Genomic DNA, 19,744 nt, shown 5'->3' on the forward strand with positions numbered 1-19,744 from the left:
AGATCTTCTCCCAGTCAGTGGGTTGCCTTTCTGTCTTAGTGACAGTGTCCTTTGCTTTACAGAAGCTTCTCAGTCTCAGGAGGTCCCATTTATTCAATGATGTCCTTAGTGTTTGTGCTGCTGGGGTTATACGTAGGAAGTGTTCTCCTGTGCCCATGTGTTGTAGAGTACTTCCCACTTTCTCTTCTATCAGGTTGAGTGTGTTTGGACTGATATTGAGGTCTTTAATCCATTTGGACTTGAGAATTGAAAACTGAAATGGAAGCAAGGAAGAAAACACAAACTGAGGACCAGCTGGATATGGCAAATATAGGTCAACAAGCAGAGACTACAGAAACAAGCATAATCAATAGAATACAAGAGATAGAAGAAAGAATCTCAGATTCTGAAGACAACATAGAGAAAATAAACGGACTGATCAAAGAAAACACCAAAACCAACAAATTCTCATCACAAAACATTCAGGAAATATGGGACACAATAAAAAGACCAAACCTAAGAATAATAGGGATAGAAGAAGGAGAAGAGGCACAGCTCAAAGGTCCAGAAAACATTTTTAACATAATTATGGAAGAAAACTTCCCCAACATAAAGAAAGATATTCCTTTGAATATTCAAGAAGCATACAGAACACCAAACAGACTGGATCAAAAAAAAAAACGTCCCCTCGCCATATAATAATCAAAACACAAAATATACAGATTAAAGAAAAAATATTAAGAGCTGCAAAGGAAAAAGGCCAAGTAACTTATAAAGGTAAACCGATCAGACTTACACCTGACTTTTCTATGGAAACCATGAAAGCCAGAAGGTCCTGGATAGAGGTACTACAGAAACTAAGAGACCACGGATGCAAACCCAAACTACTATACCCAGCCAAGCTATCATTCACTATCAATGGAGAAAACAAGACATTCCAGGATAAGAACAAATTTAAACAATATGTTGCCACAAATCCAGCCCTACAGAAAGTAATAGAAGGAAAATCACAACCCAAGGAATCCAACATTGCCAACACTGCCTACAATAACCCAGGCATCTAGCGACCCTTCAACAGCACAACTCAAAGAAGGGAGACACACAAACTCTTCTACCAAAAGCAGTAAGAATAACCGGAGTTAACAACCACTGGTCATTAATATCACTTAATATTAATGGTCTCAATTCACCAATAAAAAGGCACAGGCTAAGAGATTGGATACGAAAACAGGATCTGTCACATTCTTGAACTTGAGATTTGAAACTTTTTTAAATCCATGTGCCATTTTCCTGTCAATTTTAATGGTTTTCTAGCCATTGGCAAGGGAGATATGAATGTGCTTATCAGAAATAACTTAACATTTTGTACATGAATATTGGATGTATAAAATTATAGAATTAATGCAAAATAAAGGGGAAATGCCTGTTACATAAATAGATATTTAATTTTCAATGAAATTCTTGATTTAACATTAAAATGCTAATATCAGATAACTACTTCATCATGAATATCATATGACATGAGATGCCTTATAACCACTTGATTAATAACACATCTTTTGAAAGATTGTGTCTGTGCATGGATTATGACTAGCCAAGAATTTACACCCTAGGCTGACCTCAAATGAATAATCCTTCTGCTTCTTTCTCTCCAGTTCTCAGAATAGAGATGTGATCCTCTACTTCTTACCATGATATTTTATGTATTTATTTTTCTGTTTCTTGTACTTTACGCATGATACTGGGTTTACAATTAAGTTCTTTTGTACACTTTCAGAGTTCACTATAGTTCACGCATGTTATATGATTACTGTTATTGCTATTAATTTTCATTTTATTTAAACATTCTTTTCCCTTTGAAAGTTAACCATCTCCAATATTGTCTGTTGGTGTTTATAAAATAGTTTGATTTAAGATGACTGTACTCCTCTCTGGAGAGATTTTTACCTTTTTACTCTCTCAGCAAGACTATCTTAACCCAGTGTAGTGGGAGCGGCGGGCTGCGTTCCTGTCACCTGGCTCCCGGTCACCTGGCTAGTTTATGCCCCAAAATAATTACACGGAAACTGTATTCTTTTAAACACTGCTTAGCCCATTAGTTCTACCCTCTTAATGGCTAATTCTCACATCTTGCCTTAACCCATATTTAGTAATCTTTGCAGCACCAGTCTTACCGGGAAAGATTCAGCATGTCTGACCTGGAGGCTTGCTTCATTGTGTCTGCCCTGGAGAGGTGAGGCATGGTGTCTGTCTGAGGCATGTTACCTCACTTCCTCTTGCTCCCAGCATTCTGTTCTGTTTACTCTACCCACCTATGTTCTAACCTATCAGGCCAAGAAATTTCTTTATTAATCAATCAATGACCTTCCTCTATCATTTTCCCTTTGTCTGTTTAAACAAAAAAAAGGCTTTAACTTTAACATAGCAAAATTACATATAACAAAACAGTTATCAAGCAAGAACTACAGTTACAATATTTACATCTATTTTATCTTTTATCATAACAATGGAAAACTATAACTAACCATTCTTCAACTCCATCAAAGACTCCAGAAGGATATAATATTACCTAGGTAAACAAGAACTAAGAAACTTCCAAAACTCTAGAAGTGACAGAGACATCTCGCTACCTGGACAGTCACCCAAAGTTCCTCTGTACCGTTGGAGCATCCATCTTCGGCCTTCAGGCCCATAGTATCCAGAGACATTTTCATGAAGCAGGAAATTTCAAAGGCAGTTCAGTCACTATCTGCTGTGTCCTGCAGAATGTCTCACAGACTCTTTCATGAATCAGGAACCCCGAAAGATCATCTCACCTTTAGGCAAGTTTAGTAGTCTTCTCTCTGTGGGTTCTCTGTATCCAGTTTATGCAATAGTCCAGGCAAGAGCAGTTTCTTGCCCAAATGGCTATCAAACTCCATAAGGATCCTCTTCGATGCCCATCTTCTTCTTGAAGTAGATTGGTGCTGTCAGGAGCAGAGTGTCTCATTGTCATGAAAAGTCCTAAGCTATTAAAACATTAAATGTCGTATACTGTAGTCTTCGAAAGATATGAAGAATGTCTATCTAAAATATATCTATGCACATCTAGAAAATCTAACTAACATGACTACAAGCTTGATTATTATTAATGATTATCCATTAACAACCTATATACATTACATTTTTACATGAATTACACAATCACAATACCTTAGTCAAGGTCAGAAATACATATACATATGACAAAATTGACCTTAAATTTATATCAATAAAGTCAAATCCATACCAATGCAAATTATTCATATCCATATCATATCCCCCTTTCAATGTAAAAGAACATTTATAAACAATATTTGGCAACGTGGGAACAGTTATTTCTCTCCAAACTACTTCCTGTTGTATGGGGGCGCTGTTATTCAGGTCTTTCATGGTATAACTTGTGTGCTAGATTCACCTCAGTCAGCAGTCGAGTGAAGTAATTTTTTGAAGGTGTTCACAGCAACCCTTCAGGAGGGCATGGTCCATCATACCATACTGGGATAGAAACTATCCACAGGGTCTCATCGTCTGTGAAAACAAAGGAAGAAACTCTTTTCCAAAGTATCATATCCTTAGATCCAAATTCTGAAGTCAAGGTATTTTCAAAATATCTATGTTGGATTATTTCAATAGCATTTATAAACAAATATCTTTTAGCAGCTGTTACTCCTTCCTCAGCATTCAAACAATTCAAATGGAGCATAATAACATACAGTATAAAGATTCTCTGTGTATTTTCCATCTTTGTGCGGCTTTATTATAACCTCTATTTCTTTTATTTTACTTTTATTTATATTTTTTTTTGAGAAAGGTTCTCTGTATATCTTTGTCCTGGAATAACTCTGTAAACCAGGCTGTCCTTGAACTCTCAGAGATCCGCACCTCTGCCTCCCAGGCATTGGGATTAAAGTTGTGTGCTACCACACCTTCAAACAAGCATTCAGTTGGCTTTTATCAACACCATTTAAGTGTTTTGTGGCAGGACCTCTTAAGAGAGCTGCAGGGTTTTGCAGCTAAAGCTGAGTCAGGAAGCCTCTCTTAAATGAGAGCACTTGCTTGCCTCTGGCAAGCAGAGCAGACCATAGAAATTGTTGTTACCAAGAAAACATGCTTTAGTCTATTCTTTCCCAAGCTTTCTCAGGCTTTCTGTGGATGCAGTTATTCACATGAGAGTGTCATATATCCGTTGCTTTCATTGGTTAATAAATAAAGAAAACTGCTTGGCCTGATTGGTTAGAACATAGGTGGGTGGAGTAAACAGGACAGAATGCTGGGAGGAAGAGGAAGTGAGGCAGACTCCATGGCTCCCCTCTCCAGGGCAGATGTGATGAAGCAAACCACCAGGTCAGACATGCTGAATCTTTCCCAGTAAGACTGGTGCTACACAGACTACTAAATATGGGTTAGACAAGATAAGTCACTACCTAGTGGTGCTACACACATTAATAGAAATGGGCCAAGCAGTGTTTATATGAATACAGTTTGTGTGTTGTTATTTTGAGTAAAGCTAACCGATGGTTGGGAGCCAGGCAGCAGGAACGCAGCAGCAGCTCCTTCAACAACCCAGTTTCAATACATTTGTAAATTACCCTAGGTATGCATTTCTGGAATAGATATTGTTGTCAGTGTTGGACTACAGCCATGACTTCTTGTGTAAATCCAGTTTTTTATTCCCATTCTGTTTCCCTAAATGTTGAGTCCTGTTTCAGTTCCCTAATGTTGTAGGGTGATACTTCTTAGTTTCATTGGAGCCTACCTTTACTTTGAAATTAAAGCTTCTGTTGTCCCAGGATAAAATTAATGCTCCCCAGGAATTCCACAGAGAGAATTCTCAACTTCTCTTCATACTTATGCCTAATTTTTATCATGAAATCAGGAACCCAAATATCTGTGCAACTGTTCACTTTCCTCAGTGAAAGAGTGGCTTTGAAAATGGGAGATAATGAACCAATTTTTACCCAGATCTCTCTCTTTCTCTCTCTGCCTTTCCTCTTTTCCCCTCCAACTTTGTTTTCTTTTATTGCATGTTTTCTTACTTCTATTGTTGTGATTTTGTGATCATATTTTATCTTTTTCCCAAGATATCTCTCCTAAGATTTCTGAAAAAGATACCTGATTTGAATATGTCTTGAATTTTAACAAAAGTAGCTATTAGAGTATATAGGAGATTTTGGTTGGAGAGCTGCTAGCCATTCTCAGTCAGTGATTCCTCATTCTTTCTTTGATGGTATCTCTGCTTATTGATTGACACCAACCACTCTTCCACAATTGCCCAGGAATCTGCTTTTGTATTCACTGACTGCTTTGCATAGGCCCCTCCAGCCTAGCCAAACTGCTCAGAATTTATAAACCAGAATTTTGAAGTGAGAATAGAGCAGCATCAGACAGTCAGGAGAATAGGACCAAGTTGCAGACCCAGGTCTTCATGTCCTTGCTGCTCTGGGTGTCTGGTGGGAAATTTCAAATTATTATAATCTTCTTACAGTTGCTTCTTTATATATAAACGTTTGCAATGTGTACCAGGGTGCAATATTTTTCTATACAATAATGCTATGTCAATATTGCATTAAAAGGACACTAAATGACAAATTCATAAGTTTTGAATTCTGTGCTTTTATTATTATACATGATCATTGGAATTCCTGATTGCAGGTGTCTGTGCAGATTTTGTGCTGACCCAATCCCAATCCTTTCTGGCTGTGTCATCAAGAAAGAAATTTCTTTAATCCATTGCTGGTGGGAATGCAAACTTGTGCGATGTCTGGGAGGAGGGGGAAGGAAATGGGAAATGGGGATGAGGCAGAAATTTTAATTAAAAAGAATAAAAAAAAAGAGAGAGAGAGAGAGAGAGAGAGAGAGAGAGAGAGAGAGAAAGCGACCATTAGATGCAAGTCCAATCAGAGTTCATGGGGAGATATGTACTCAACAGTAACTGGGAATGATGGTATCAGGTTGCCTTGTCTGTCAAGGCGAAGGTGTAAGTCACAAACAATCCCACGCTAGTTTGGAATTATGATTAATATAATGGTTATTTATTTAAAGGGGAAAAAACTTACAGATCACCGTCCCAGACAACAGCCCTCTGCATAATCAGGAAGGGAGTCTAGTCGCCGGAAGCGGAGCAGGAAGTAAGAGAGAGCGAGGAGGGAAGTGGCTGCTTTTTTAAAGGGAGAGAGACCACGCCCCAATGGGCTGGTATCTCAGCGGCTATTGGCTGGAGGAGCAGAAGGACCTCCCGCAACACCTCCCCCTTTTGTTTAAGTAAGAGAGTTCTAAACCTACTATGAAATTGTATACAATAAGTACAAATATCCTATTCTAACTAGCTTAGGTCTTGTATAATAAATAGCTTGGCCAAGTCATGAGTAGAAAGTAACTACATTTATATAGTCTTCAACCCCATCGAAGATCTGAGAAGGGAAATAATGTTACCTGAGTAATTAGGAAGTGCAATCAAACAACTTCCAAAACATGCAACAAATCACAGAGACAACTAGCTACCTGGGCAATCACCCAAGGTCACGTTTGCAGTGTTGAAGCAACCAACTTTGGCTAAGGCCTAACATAACTGACATACCATTTTCAAAGGCAAGAAACTTGTCAAAACTATCTTACCCTTTCTTGGCAGGATATGAAAGTCCTGTTTTTTCCATTCACGGATACTCTGTATTTCTGTCAGTGGTTGAGGTATGGGCATTTCTTTGCCCAAAGGCCAGTTCAGCCAAGAAGAAAGGCTCCAGGTGGAGTATCTTTGGTGCTCAACATTCTCTCGGGAATAGAGCAGTGTTGGCAGGAGCAATTGTGTCTCACTACCACAAAACTCTGAGTTAGATTAAAGGCCATTTTCTACAGCTCGTTGAAGAAGTTGAAGATTATCTATCTATACTGAGTATAATCTCTATGTATCTAAAGAACCTGATTAGTCTAATTATAAATGACAAACTTAGAATACTATTGATCTATATAATTCTCAATACTTATCTATCTTAAAGACTAAGACAATAAACAACTGTGAAACAAATGAGGACAATGACCTCTAAATATAAACAATGTACAAATATACATTGCAGTACGGTAAATATATATCAATACACAAACAATATGTAAGTATCTTAATCAGAGGTAGAAATGTACACTGCAATATGGTAAATATATATAATATATATATCAATACAATATATGTCAATACATAAAAAATGTTTTTAAACAGAGGTAGAAACATGCAGGCATACAATAGTCAATATAATTTCACATTGTATCAATATATAAGAATTGATACCAATATATTTGTCTCAAAACAAAAACTCACAAGTACCAACAAGTACTAATCTATTATCCCATCTTCCCATTATCCCTTTTTTTTTTTTCAAATGATCCCCGGGCTTATAAAATTCCTTCCCCAACCCTGTAAAAGATATACACTCTGACAATACGACATTATGAGGCTATAAAATGACAAATTTCATCTGTATTAAATTCTGTGGGGTTTTTTAATTACTTATGACCATTTTTTTCCTGATTGCAGGTGCCTGTGCAGATATCACAATGACCCAGTCTCCATCTTCCTTGGTTGTGTCAGTAGGAGAGAAGAGCACTGTCAGCTGCAGGGCCAGTCAGAGTCTTTACAACAGTAACATCAAGAAGAACTACTTGAACTGGTACCAGAAGAAACCAGGGCAGTCTCCTATGTTGTAATAGGAGTGGCGGGGCTGTGTCCCCGGCACCCGGCCGCCCGCATGGCTTTACCCGAAATAATTACACAGAAACTGTATTATTTTAAACACTGCCTGGTCCATTAGTTTTAGCCTCTTATTGGCTAGCTCTTACATTTTGATCTAACCCATTTTTAATATTCTGTGTAGCACCACAAGCTGGCTTACCAGGAAAGATCTTAACCTGTGTCTGTCTGGAGTGAGAGAATCATGGTGACTGCCTGACTTGGCTTCTTTCTCCCAGCATTCTGTTCTGTCTACTCCGCCTGCCTAATTTTCTGTCCTATTAAAGGGGCCAAGGCAGTTTCTTTATTAACCAATGACCTTCCTCCATCATTTCCCCTTTTTCTGTTTAAACAACAACAACAACAAAAGGCTTTCACTTTAACATAACCAGTGAAAGTAACAGATAGAAAGATGACCCTCCTCCATTACTCTTAAACTACTAACCTACTGGGCATCCACTCAGGAAACCGGGGTTCCTGATCGCTTCATAGGCAGTGGATCTGGGACAGATTTTGCTCTCATCATCAACAGTGTCCAGGCTGAAGACTTGGCAGATTATTACTGCCAACAGTGGTATAGCCATCCTCCCAAAGTGCTTCAGCCTCCAACAATAAACTATTCTGAGAGTCTCACCATCTGCCTTCATCCTGCACAACCCTGGTCCTTTACACTTTCCCCTTCTGCCTTAGAGTCAGTGTTCCTGAAACTCTGATGAAAAAGTTTGCAGAGCTCAACAAACTGTAATGGGTTCAATGTTTCTTTTGTTTTTGGTATGAAAGTTTTATACAAAACTGCAAAGGAGAACTAAATTACCACAAGCTCTGTTTCTTCAATATATGAGGTGTTTAGCTTTTTATACTTCTGGACTTCTGGTGTCAATCAGAAGACTCTATGGGCTGAAGTGATGATGACTACAAGCTGTATTTCATTTTGGAAGCTCTAGGGAAAAGTGTTCCCTGCATTTATTGATTTTAGAAGGCTTCTTACTTCCTTACTGGTGTCCATTTCTTCTGTTTTTTTTTCTTTAACTTTTTATTGTGTTCTAGTCAGTTAAGTACCTTTCTCTGTGACCATGAGATTGTACATTTGTGTGTCTGTCTGTATGTGTGTGTATATTTCTAGGTGTACATCTGACATGGTATAGATATGGAAGTTAGAGGACAGCCTGGACTTGATCTTATCTTTGTCATTTGGGTTCTGGGACTCAAATTGAGGTTTGATATCAGGCATGCTGTCAAGTGTCTTTGACATGTGAGTCACCTTGTTGCCCCTTAAAATTTTTTATTGATTTAAATTTACTTTACATAATTTTCTTAAATGCAAGATTTTTCTGTTATGTCATACATTTGGAACATATGTACTTAACCTTCCTCATTTCTCCTTCCCTTTCCTGCAATCTTTTCTTACAGAGTATCTTCTAATTTTCTCTCTGTCATATTTTATGCACTCCCATGCCCACACACCCATGCTCATACACCCACGCCCACACCCTCATACACACGTATGTATATTTATACACAGAGATACACATATATCCACATACACACACACACACATATATATATATACATACATATATATACATACATTCATACATACATTCACACACAGGAACACACGCAAACTCATACAGAAATATACACACACACACACATAGCCTTTGCAGATTCTAAATATGTGGATTCTAAGTATGTAAAGGAAGGAAATTGTGGAATTTTTTTGTCTTTGTTTTGGGGATCACATCTCCTCCTGAAGACTCTGTATCTGACTCCCAATTGTGGAGACAAAGGCACCTTCCTGCACTCTAATGTTGATATAATATTGTATCAATAAATCCTGCCTTCAAGTATTTATATGTCACATCAATTAATAAGGCTCAATTTTAAGGGGTATATATTGTTATCCCATGTATGAAATATTCTAACTATGTCCACATCCTGATTAAGAAACTTGTCCTATTTTGAAGATATGTCATGGAACAAGTTTGTTACAAATTGCATAAAATTAATGGAGATTTCCAAATACCTTAAAGCAGACTGATTCTGGTCAGTGAGACCTTGAATATAGTTTGCTACATTTAGAAAAGCCTCAAATAAATGAAAAGGGGTACTTAAACCCACAGATACGAATTATAATACACAAACATAAGATCATGAAAAATCAAACAAAATTATACACCAAAGGGTTCAATCTTAATTCACTCAAGGATTCAACTTAAAGATCAGAAATGGGTAAAATATTGAGTGATGATTTTAAAATATATTCATAAAGTAGTTAATTACCACAACAGATACAAAGAAAATATTTATTCAGCCAAGGATGTACTGAGAAAGGCTAGTAAAATATAGGAAAACACAAACAAGATGGATAAAATAATCAGCAACATGGCAGAATAAGTGAACAAGGGAAAATCACAATTAAAATGTTAGTAAAATTTCAGTGTATCAAATACAGCACATAGTGAAGGGACACCTATAAGTGCAAACATGTGGCTCTGGTAAGCCTTGCCCTTTCTCCCCATTTGCCTCTACCTCTGCTAAAACTATTAGATTACATTCCTGAAGCAAGACACAAGGTCTATTTGCTTATATTGACAATCCTTCATTCAGAGGCTATCAAAGTTCAACTCTTAAAGCACCAAAATCCAGCAATCAAAGTCCTCATTGGCTCACCTAATTAACATATACACTAAAATTAAACATCTCATCCTATCACTGGGTTTCTGTCTTCATAAAACTACCATTTTCCTATGTGCTATATCTGTCTCTCTTTATTTACATGCAGTCCTTTTTAAACCATTAAAAATACTCCTACCCCCTTTCCAGGGTTACAATCTCATTCTCACTCTTCCTCTATATTCTGCCTTTTCTCTTATTCCTTGCCTTCTGCTCATCCGGGTAAAACAAACATATGCTTTGTGCTGAGAACTAACCTTTTGGGTCCTGAGCCTATACTTTTCCTTTCACACAGAACAAAAAAAAAATCTCCATAAGACTCAATAAAATGGAGGAAAGTATATCCTGTATGAAGACTGAAATTGAAAAAAAACATAGCTTTGAAACATCATTGGTTAAAAATTATATGATGATTATAATGTCAAAGAATTCTAGCATATGATGAAGACACAAATACTAAGAAGCATAAGATATAGGAGAGCTGGAAAAAAACTAAAGACATAGAGTATATTGAATAAAGAAAGAATAGGAAAACATCATATTTAGAAAAAAAAGTAAATGAAAAAAGGCATTTAGCTACCCAGATAGCAATCACTGGAGAGTTATCTCTTCATGTCATAGATTGTGCTTATTCTGTAAAAAAAATGCAAAATACAGAATAAATATCAAAATATGCAATGGTAAGGTGCTAAGTCAACTACAAAGACAAACAAATGAAAATGACTCCTGAACTCTCATTCAAATCCTTAAAGACTGAAAAAACATGGAACAGTCTATTTCAGAAATATGCAGGAATAATTGAGCTAAGTTCAGCCAAATTGTATTTTAAATTGAGGGAGAAATAAAGACATTACAAGAAAATCACAAGGTATGACAGTTCATGACGATGAAAATAGCACTTTAGAGAATACAACAGTAATACTATGTACATAGAAAAATAAAGATCATCTCAATCAGGAGAGCACAGAAAAATCATACTTTCAACAGAGAACTAGATGAATAATTATTATCAGGAAAGGAGATATCAGCATGTCCAACACCATAAGCCAGGAACTCCAATGTAGTTGAGCATTAGGGCAGAGGAAGATAAATCAACAATCTATTACATTAAGAATCCTCAACAAAATTATAGAAATTAATAAACATTTATTAATAACCTTATGTGATCCCATTTTTCAAGAATGACACACATATTTTTAGACTAGACTGAAAATATATTCAACTGTTTCTTTTATTCAACCACAAGTACCTGTTAACTATACACATGTGCTGAAAGTCAAATGTTGAAAGTAAATCTTCCGAGAGAATGGGGGTCCAAAACCAAGCTGGCAGAATTATGCTTGTAGCACAAACTCCAAATGGTCTTAATTAATAAAACCTTGGAGTCAGCTATCAGGCATGAAATGTGAAGGAATAGAGAAGCAGAATGGTCAGCCATTAGAGTTCTTACCTCTACCAATACTCAGATCAAAAGGGTGATCTTGTCTTCAGACTGCCTCTTCAGATTGTATTCTCAGACTGACTGCTCAGATGGGCTGCTTAGATTGAATTCCTGAGCTCCTGTGTCCTCTTTTTTGTACTCCTCTCTGTGCCAAGGCATATCACTCCTGTCTCCATCTCCCTAGTGTTGAGGTTAAAGGCATGTGATGCCAAGTGCTGGCATCACTTTTGTGTGAGCTGTTTTTCTTTTAGACTGAATCAATTTTGTGTAGCCCTGGGTGACCTTGTATTAACAGAGATCTGTCTGCCTCTGTGTTCTTGAAAGCTGGAATTAAAGGTGTGTGCCACCATGCCACCAATGCCTAGCCTCTGTGGTTAACAATTGTGGCTAATTCTGCACTCTGATATTCAGGCAAGCTTTATTTGTTAATGCACAAAAAAAATCACCACATATGGTAAAAAAGTATTACATTAGAATCTGAACAGTGCTGAATTAATGGGCCAAGGCAGCCATAAAGAAAATGAGTCACCAAAAGTATCTAACAGTTCCAAATGCATACACATTGACTTTGGACTATAGTGTTATAAGACAAACCTAGATAGATGCTGGGAGGCCCTCTTGGTCAGATGTTGCAATCTACCATGCTCTGACAGATCTCTTGAAGCTTGGAAACATGGAGGATCCCTCCCCCAACAACCGTCCCTGGTGGAAGACACTCTGTTCTCTACTTGACTTTATTTGGAAACTGTCTCTAGGCCTGAATGCCTTCATTAATCTTAATTTTCTTTCTGGAATGGGAGTAAAAAAATATTTTCAGTTTTTTATTGTACATTTCAAAATTATAATACAAATAGTTTTTAAAAAGTGCAGCACAAGGTATTTGGCAGAATTATGGTGACCCTTTAATGAAGAAATAACATTAACACCCCTGGAACTGTTCCATGCCAAAGAAAAGAAAGGAATACAACCAGACTTCATTTGGGGAGACAGGATTATCCAGATATCAAAATAAAGATTCAAAAGGAAAAAAAAATTACAGAGATAAGAGATGAATTTTCTTGATTAACACAAGGACCTCCTAATTCTTGCAAATGAAATCTAAGATTACATTAACAGGAGGGTAAAGTGTAACCAAATTGCTTTCTATGCGGCAATGAAAGCATGGCTCAAACCCAAAAATATTAACTCCAACTCAGTACAAAGTACTTCAGAAACAGAAATCCTGTCATCATCTTGGTAAGTATAGAACACTCATTTAAACTCAGGATAAATCCCAGAATGAGCCTACAGTAGAAGGATGTTTTCTGAATATAGTTACGAATGTAGGACACATTAACTGGCATGTGCAGCCCTGTATGCAGGTTCTGCTGGAAAAAGGAAGAATACTTGGTTTCTGTTGTCAGCACCCAAAGAGACAATGTCAACTATTCATTTTCTTTCAAAATTGGAGCATGCCATCAAGGAGACAGATGTTTTTTGATTACACAGTATGCTGACCCTTAGCAAGACCATCTTGATTGAAAACATCAAATAAATCTCCAAACAGTGAACAGACAGCTGATGGCTCACACTGTTCTGGAATGAGATGGAGGCACAGGAGCAATGTGATGGGTTCTTTGAGGAAGTCTTCACTGATGTGAAACCCAAGTACTGGCTGAGATGAATGTCTTCAACAACCTGAGAGTTCACTTGGTGGGTTGGATTATGTCGACTTTCTCCTTGATGATGGATGAGGATGTTAAGAAGGTTGTGAAGGGGTTAAATAAACCTTGGATTAAAAGGCAGCCTATACACATACAAAGGTCCTGGGTGGCTAATTTCAGAAAGGTCTGCTGACTTCAATTTGAAATGAGAGAGTACACAAGAGTGTAGGGATATAGCCCCACCCATTGGGGGCGTGTTCGCCTTGGGCTAATGTTTACTGATAAATCTGCTGGGCGGGCGTGATCCCAGCAGCCTCTCTTTTGGCTCTGCCTTTCCTGTTCTCCACGGGAACCTGTGGTCCTGTAAGTCTATTTCCTTATTAAAACTGTATATATTTTTATAATCTTTCTGCATTCATTTACGGCGTAACATTTTGGCGCCCAACGTGGGGCTATTTTGCCCCCACCCCGGCACAGGGGGAGTGCAAGCTCTATCTTTCCCAGCCTTTGCGAGCAAGTTAGTACCGGAGCTCAGGAAGTGTAAAACCTGTTAGCTTTTACAGCGCGCTCCCTGCTCGCTTTCCCTTCCCCCACTCCAGGCCACGATATAGTCGCAGAGCAGCGACCCCCACAGAGCAAACCCTCACTGCCTGATTTAACAGAAGCACCTGTGGTTTTGAAGCAAAAGCTGCCAACCCCTTCCCTCATCAGGCAGTACAATAATTTTTGTTTTGGGTTAATTGTTTCAGACCGGCTCTGATTTAGACCACGTGGACTCAGGTGCATTTCTTTCGCCACCACTGGCAGGAAAACGTCATTACAGGTACATAATTTTCTTTTATAAATAAGAAAAATGTTTAAAAACATTACCATTCAAGACTTTAACAGCCTTTTCAATTGTACCATGTGGGAGATTTTACAAGAAGTGTCTGTCAGCCCACAGATATGGATCTTTCTGGGATTCGTAGTTTTCCTTGGTACTATATGGTTTGATAATAGAAATATGATAAAGTCTTTACGAGACGAGGTTGAACGCTTAAAAACAATTGAGAATGACAACAATCTTCTCAAAAATCAGTTTGAAGTTCTCCAGGCAGAGAACAGATCTTTGTTTAACGCAACTCGACAAACTGAACAAAATTTAGAAGAGGTACAGGCTGATGTTAAGGAGAAATTCATTACTATGGAAGAGGGAACAGCTGATTTGGATCATAAGCTTCAGTCCCTTTCAGTAGGAACTGAAACATTAACTGAGAGAATCAAAACTGCTGAATGTGACAATCGGATTTTGTCTAAAGCTTATGACAGATTGGTGGAAAGATTGTCAATACAAGAAGGCACGGTGTATGCTATAAAAATTATGTCCAAAGATGAGATGTTATCTCTAATGGACAAACTTCATACTTTAGAATCCTCAATGAAGGCTTTAGAACATAATTCTGGACAGGAGATTCAGACATTAAAAAGGCAATGGTGAATAGAATTGAAAAGATTGAGGAATTTCTAAATTCTGGGGAAGAAGAGCAAGAGGTAGAAAGGCAAATTTTAACTAAATCTGTGGGTAAATCTCTCCGGGACAATTCCCACAAAGCTCTACCTACAGTTCTACCTGCCTTTCCAGTTGTAACAACAGAGAAAGTAGTTGGTTCCAGAAACCCTAGGGTCATCAAGGAAGATACATGGGAACCTGTCCGTATGAATGATCTCAAAGAAATTAAACAGGCTGTAATGACTTTTGGAATGAATGCCTCTTTTGTTAAAGAGATGCTAAGATCTTGGGCCACAGCAAATAAAGTCACACCCTCTGACTGGTTTCAACTGAGCTCTGCTGTCCTTGAGAGTGGATCGCAATTAAAATGGAAATACTTATTCAGGCAAGAGGCTAGACTTTTAGAACAGCAGGAAAGAGCAAAGGGAATTGAGATTTCCATAGATCAAATTCTAGGAGAGGGGAAATTTTCTGACCCTCAGGAACAAGCTAATTTGGATGAAAACACACTCTCCATGTGTACTACAGCAGCCTTAAGGGCTTGGGACAGGGTGCAAGACCCAGGACAGAGGATGGAATCATTTGTCAGAGTTAAACAGGGTCATAGAGAACCCTTTACTGACTTTTTACAAAGAATAACTAAAGCTGTACAAATTGGGATATCTGACCCAGAAGCAAGACGTATAATGATCGAGACTTTGGCTTATGAAAATGCAAATGTGGAATGCAAAAGGATTTTGGGACCTTTAAAGCTCAGATCAGCGCCATTGGAAGAATGGGTCTTGCATACACTAGATGTTGATACATTTGACTATGGCACGGAAGCATGGGTAGAAGAAGCAATTTCCAATGGTAAAAGGAGACATCAGAATACCAAATGTTTTAATTGTGGCAAAATGGGTCATATGAAAAGGAATTGTAGACAACGGATTTTCAGAAATAATAATAATATAACTAAAAAATAAAAAATAAAAAAAAAGAAGAAGAGGAGGAAGAAGGGGGATTAACTGGTTTTATGGGATGATTGGTTTTTGTGAATTACTGTTTATAGAAAATTGTATTGGTACTGTTTCTTGTATATTGATATATTGAATATTGAATGTGAGTGTTACTACCTCTATTTTTGTATGAGTATGCTTATAACTTTGTCTATATTGTATTGATACATCTACCATATTACAATGTACATTTCTACCTCTGATACTATGACATTGTTTACAATTGAAGATCATTGTCTTCATATATTGCACAGTTGTTTATTCTTTTAGTCTTCAAGTTAGATAGGTATTGAGAATTATATGTTTGTCGTATTTATTTTTAAGTTAATCAGGTCTTTTAGTTACATAAAGATTATATTTAGTATAGATAGTATGATCTTCAGCCTCTTCGAAGAGCTGTAGAAAATGGCCTTTAATCTAACCTAAAATTTCTGTGCCAACGAGACACAATTACTCCTGGCAACGCCACTCTACTCCCGAGAGAACGTTGAGCACCAAAGACACTCCACTGGGAGCTTGTCTTCTTGGCAGAACTGGCCTTTGGGTTAAGAAAAGCCCATACCTCAACTTCTGACAAAGATACAGAATATCTCTAAGTGGATGAAACAGGATTGTCTTATCCTGCCAAGACAGGGTAGGATAGTTCTAAGAATGGTATGCCAGTTATGTTAGGCCTTAGCCAAAGTTGGTTGACTCAACATTGCAAACGAGACTTTGGGTGATTGCCCAGGTAGTCAGTTGTCTCTGTCAATTGTTGCACATTTTGGATATCTCTCGATTGTTAAGTAATATTTATTCCCTTCTCAGATCTTTGATGGAGTTGAAGATTATATAGTTGTAGTTACTCTCTATGTTATTTAGACTCCTTGAGATAGAATGTTTAGCAAAACTTTTGTTCTCAATATTGTTTGTTATATTTATTATTTGTTATTATTGTATATAGTTGTATTTGGTTTAGTTCTATCTTATTTAGACAAAAGGGGGAGATGTAGGGATATAGCCCCACCCATTGGGGGCATGTTCGCCTTGGGCTAATGTTTACTGATAAATCTGCCGGGTGTGATCCCAGCAGCCTCTCTTTTGGCTCTGCCTTTCCTGTTCTCTGCGGGAACCTGTGGTCCTGTAAGTCTATTTCCTTATTAAAGCTGTATATATTTTTATAATCTTTCTGCATTCATTTACGCCGTCACACAAGAGAGGCTTGCACAACTTCATGTCCCTGAAGCATTTCCAAAGGTTATGGAAGCTATGTGGGTGTCAGCTCAGAACCAAAGATCTAGGGCCCTATCCATGGAACTTCATTACTGATCCAGAGTCCAAGGGTCTTTTAGCAACAGAGGTTGTGGAGAATAAGAGGATGATAGATCTGGACAATTCTCATACTGGCTGTTTTTATTGTTTGTCTCTTGGACAGTGTTGTAATTGATTGACAAGACAGTTAAAATGGGATTAAAAAAACAACAATGAAACAAATATGGGTTTCTGAAAGAAATTTTTAATAATACTGCAAAATAATTTAAAGCAAAAACCAAAATTATAAATGAGAGAAACATTCTTATAATTATACTAAATAGGAAAAAACAGAGCAGTGCTTCACAATTCTGAAATGAGAGAAGGGCACAAGTGCAATCTCTCTCTTATTCAGAGAAATGTACAAACATGACTGAGAAAAAATGCAAAAAGTCAAATGAGCACAATACATTCTTAATCTTAAAGACTCTCAGAATTCAATCAGAATTTTTAAACCTAAAAATTCTATCACCAAAGGCACTATATAAAGTCAACAGACAAAAGTCAGTAGATTTTCTGTGTAAAAGTAACAAACTTCCTAAGAAAGAAGTCAAGAGTGAATTCCATTCACAACTTCTAAACAAAATGCCTAGAAACCAATTTAAAAAAAAAAAACAAGTTAAAGATCCATTCATGAAATCATTGAGATGTTAAATAATGAAGTTATAGAAGACAGAGGATGGAAAAATCTTTAACATTCACTAATAGAGAATTCCTGCAGGATGTGATAGCAGTGTGACACAAGAATTCAATCCACATTATTATTCCAGGGACACTGGATAAAAACAATAATGAAAATCATCCCATTACCACCCATGAAAGTGAGTGTTACAGTGCTCTGCTGCGCAATAACTTAAGCATCTCTTGCTTTGAATTACAATGAAAGTGTGAAGCCTGGTATACCTCCCTATTTCAATCACTAGATAATGAGTTTAATATTTGCTCATTAGGATGTTCTGATCAGTGGGAGTAAGGCCCTCTCTGTGTGCGGTTGTGTTGAGGCATTGGGACACGAGTATTTGAAGTAAAGCTAAGATCTTTGTGGAGAGGAAAGAGGGGGAGATCACAGTCACACAGTTCTCCCAAGAACACAGAGTTAGGGACCTCAAACTTTCCTAGCGGACCTTTAATTACACATATTTCACCACCAAAAATAAAAACAACATCCTGGAGACTAAGGCTTTACCAAATGGGCCTTCTGGGTACAGTCAAGCTGCAGTGTACTTATGTCCTTGATTGGAGAATACTGAGCTCCACTCAGTCCCTTCAAGTATAAGAAAAATATTCAAGGATACAGGGTCTGAGACATTTCAGACTGTCAAATACCTGGAAACAGAAATGTCTGCCTTCTCCTTACATTGTCAGTACACGCAGGTGCCACAGAGAAAGGAAATGTTGGTTATGTAAAAGCCTCACTTTCTAGCTGACATGAGGTTTTACTTAAACGCTATAGTCCTAGGTGGAATTCTGAGTATACTGAGTATCCAAAGGGACACAAGCCTAGCAGCATTATCTGCTTTGTGTTTCACAGTAGGGGAATTGTCAGGGTATTTGTCACTGTCCGCAGACCAATGGGAGGTCTAAACTGGATGCTGATGGACAGGAACTGTGGATTATGAGGATGGGTTTCTGGTTACAGGGTAAAATGTTCCCCTGCTTGTGAAGCCTTCATGTGGATTCAGCATTTTCTTTGGAGTGAAGAATAGAAAGATCAGGCTTGTTCTCAGTGATGTCTGTTTATTCTAAATTTAGGTTTCTATTGTCCTTCTTTATTTCATGATGACATCTCACTGCTTCTTCTGCTCCTGATGACATTTAGTTTAAAGCTTCTTAATGGAGCCAACATCCCCTCTCATTGGAACCATGATATTCTTTTTTCTCAGTCATATTAAATCTAATTGTTTTCTATTGTTGCGAAGTCTCACAAAATAAAAGATGTTTTTGTTGTTGTTGTTATGAGATACAAAAAAAAAACTAATTTAGTCTAGAGAGATGGAGCAGTGGATAAGAGCCCTTGCTTGTCTTACAGAGGACATAGGTTCAATTCTCCACATCCATACAGCAGTTCAAAGCCATCTGTCACAATATTTGCAGGTGACCCAATGCCCTTTTTGGAAACCTAGTGCAACAGTCACAAATGTGGTACATAGACATACATGCAGACAAAACGCATATATACATAGAATAAAAACAAATGCATCTTTTTAAAAAGTTTAATTCTTTTGATTACCTGATGTATAATGTCAAGGTTTAAGGGCTAGAGGAAATATTTGTGTGACATGAAATAAGGATTGTTCTTGGTGTAATTTTTGTATCTCTTCATTAAAACAGCTTTCTTAACTTATGACCTTGTTTTTTGTATCCATGTTTCAGAATAATCATTAGAGAGTTCAAGAGTTAAGAAAGTTTAATTCTTTTCCAATATGAATCCCCTCGATCTTCTTTTGTTGTATTATTACTCTATCCAGAATTTAAGAACTATGTTGAATA

General features: G+C 37.4%; 1 pseudogene; it reads left to right on the forward strand.

The window, feature by feature from the left end:
- Window positions 1-4,514: 4,514 nt before the first annotated feature.
- Window positions 4,515-8,430, forward strand: LOC130876414 (immunoglobulin kappa variable 4-1-like; annotated as a pseudogene).
- Window positions 8,431-19,744: the final 11,314 nt, after the last annotated feature.

Source organism: Chionomys nivalis, chromosome 1 (assembly GCF_950005125.1).
Source record: "Chionomys nivalis chromosome 1, mChiNiv1.1, whole genome shotgun sequence".
In the NCBI taxonomy this organism is placed as follows: Eukaryota; Metazoa; Chordata; class Mammalia; order Rodentia; family Cricetidae; genus Chionomys; species Chionomys nivalis.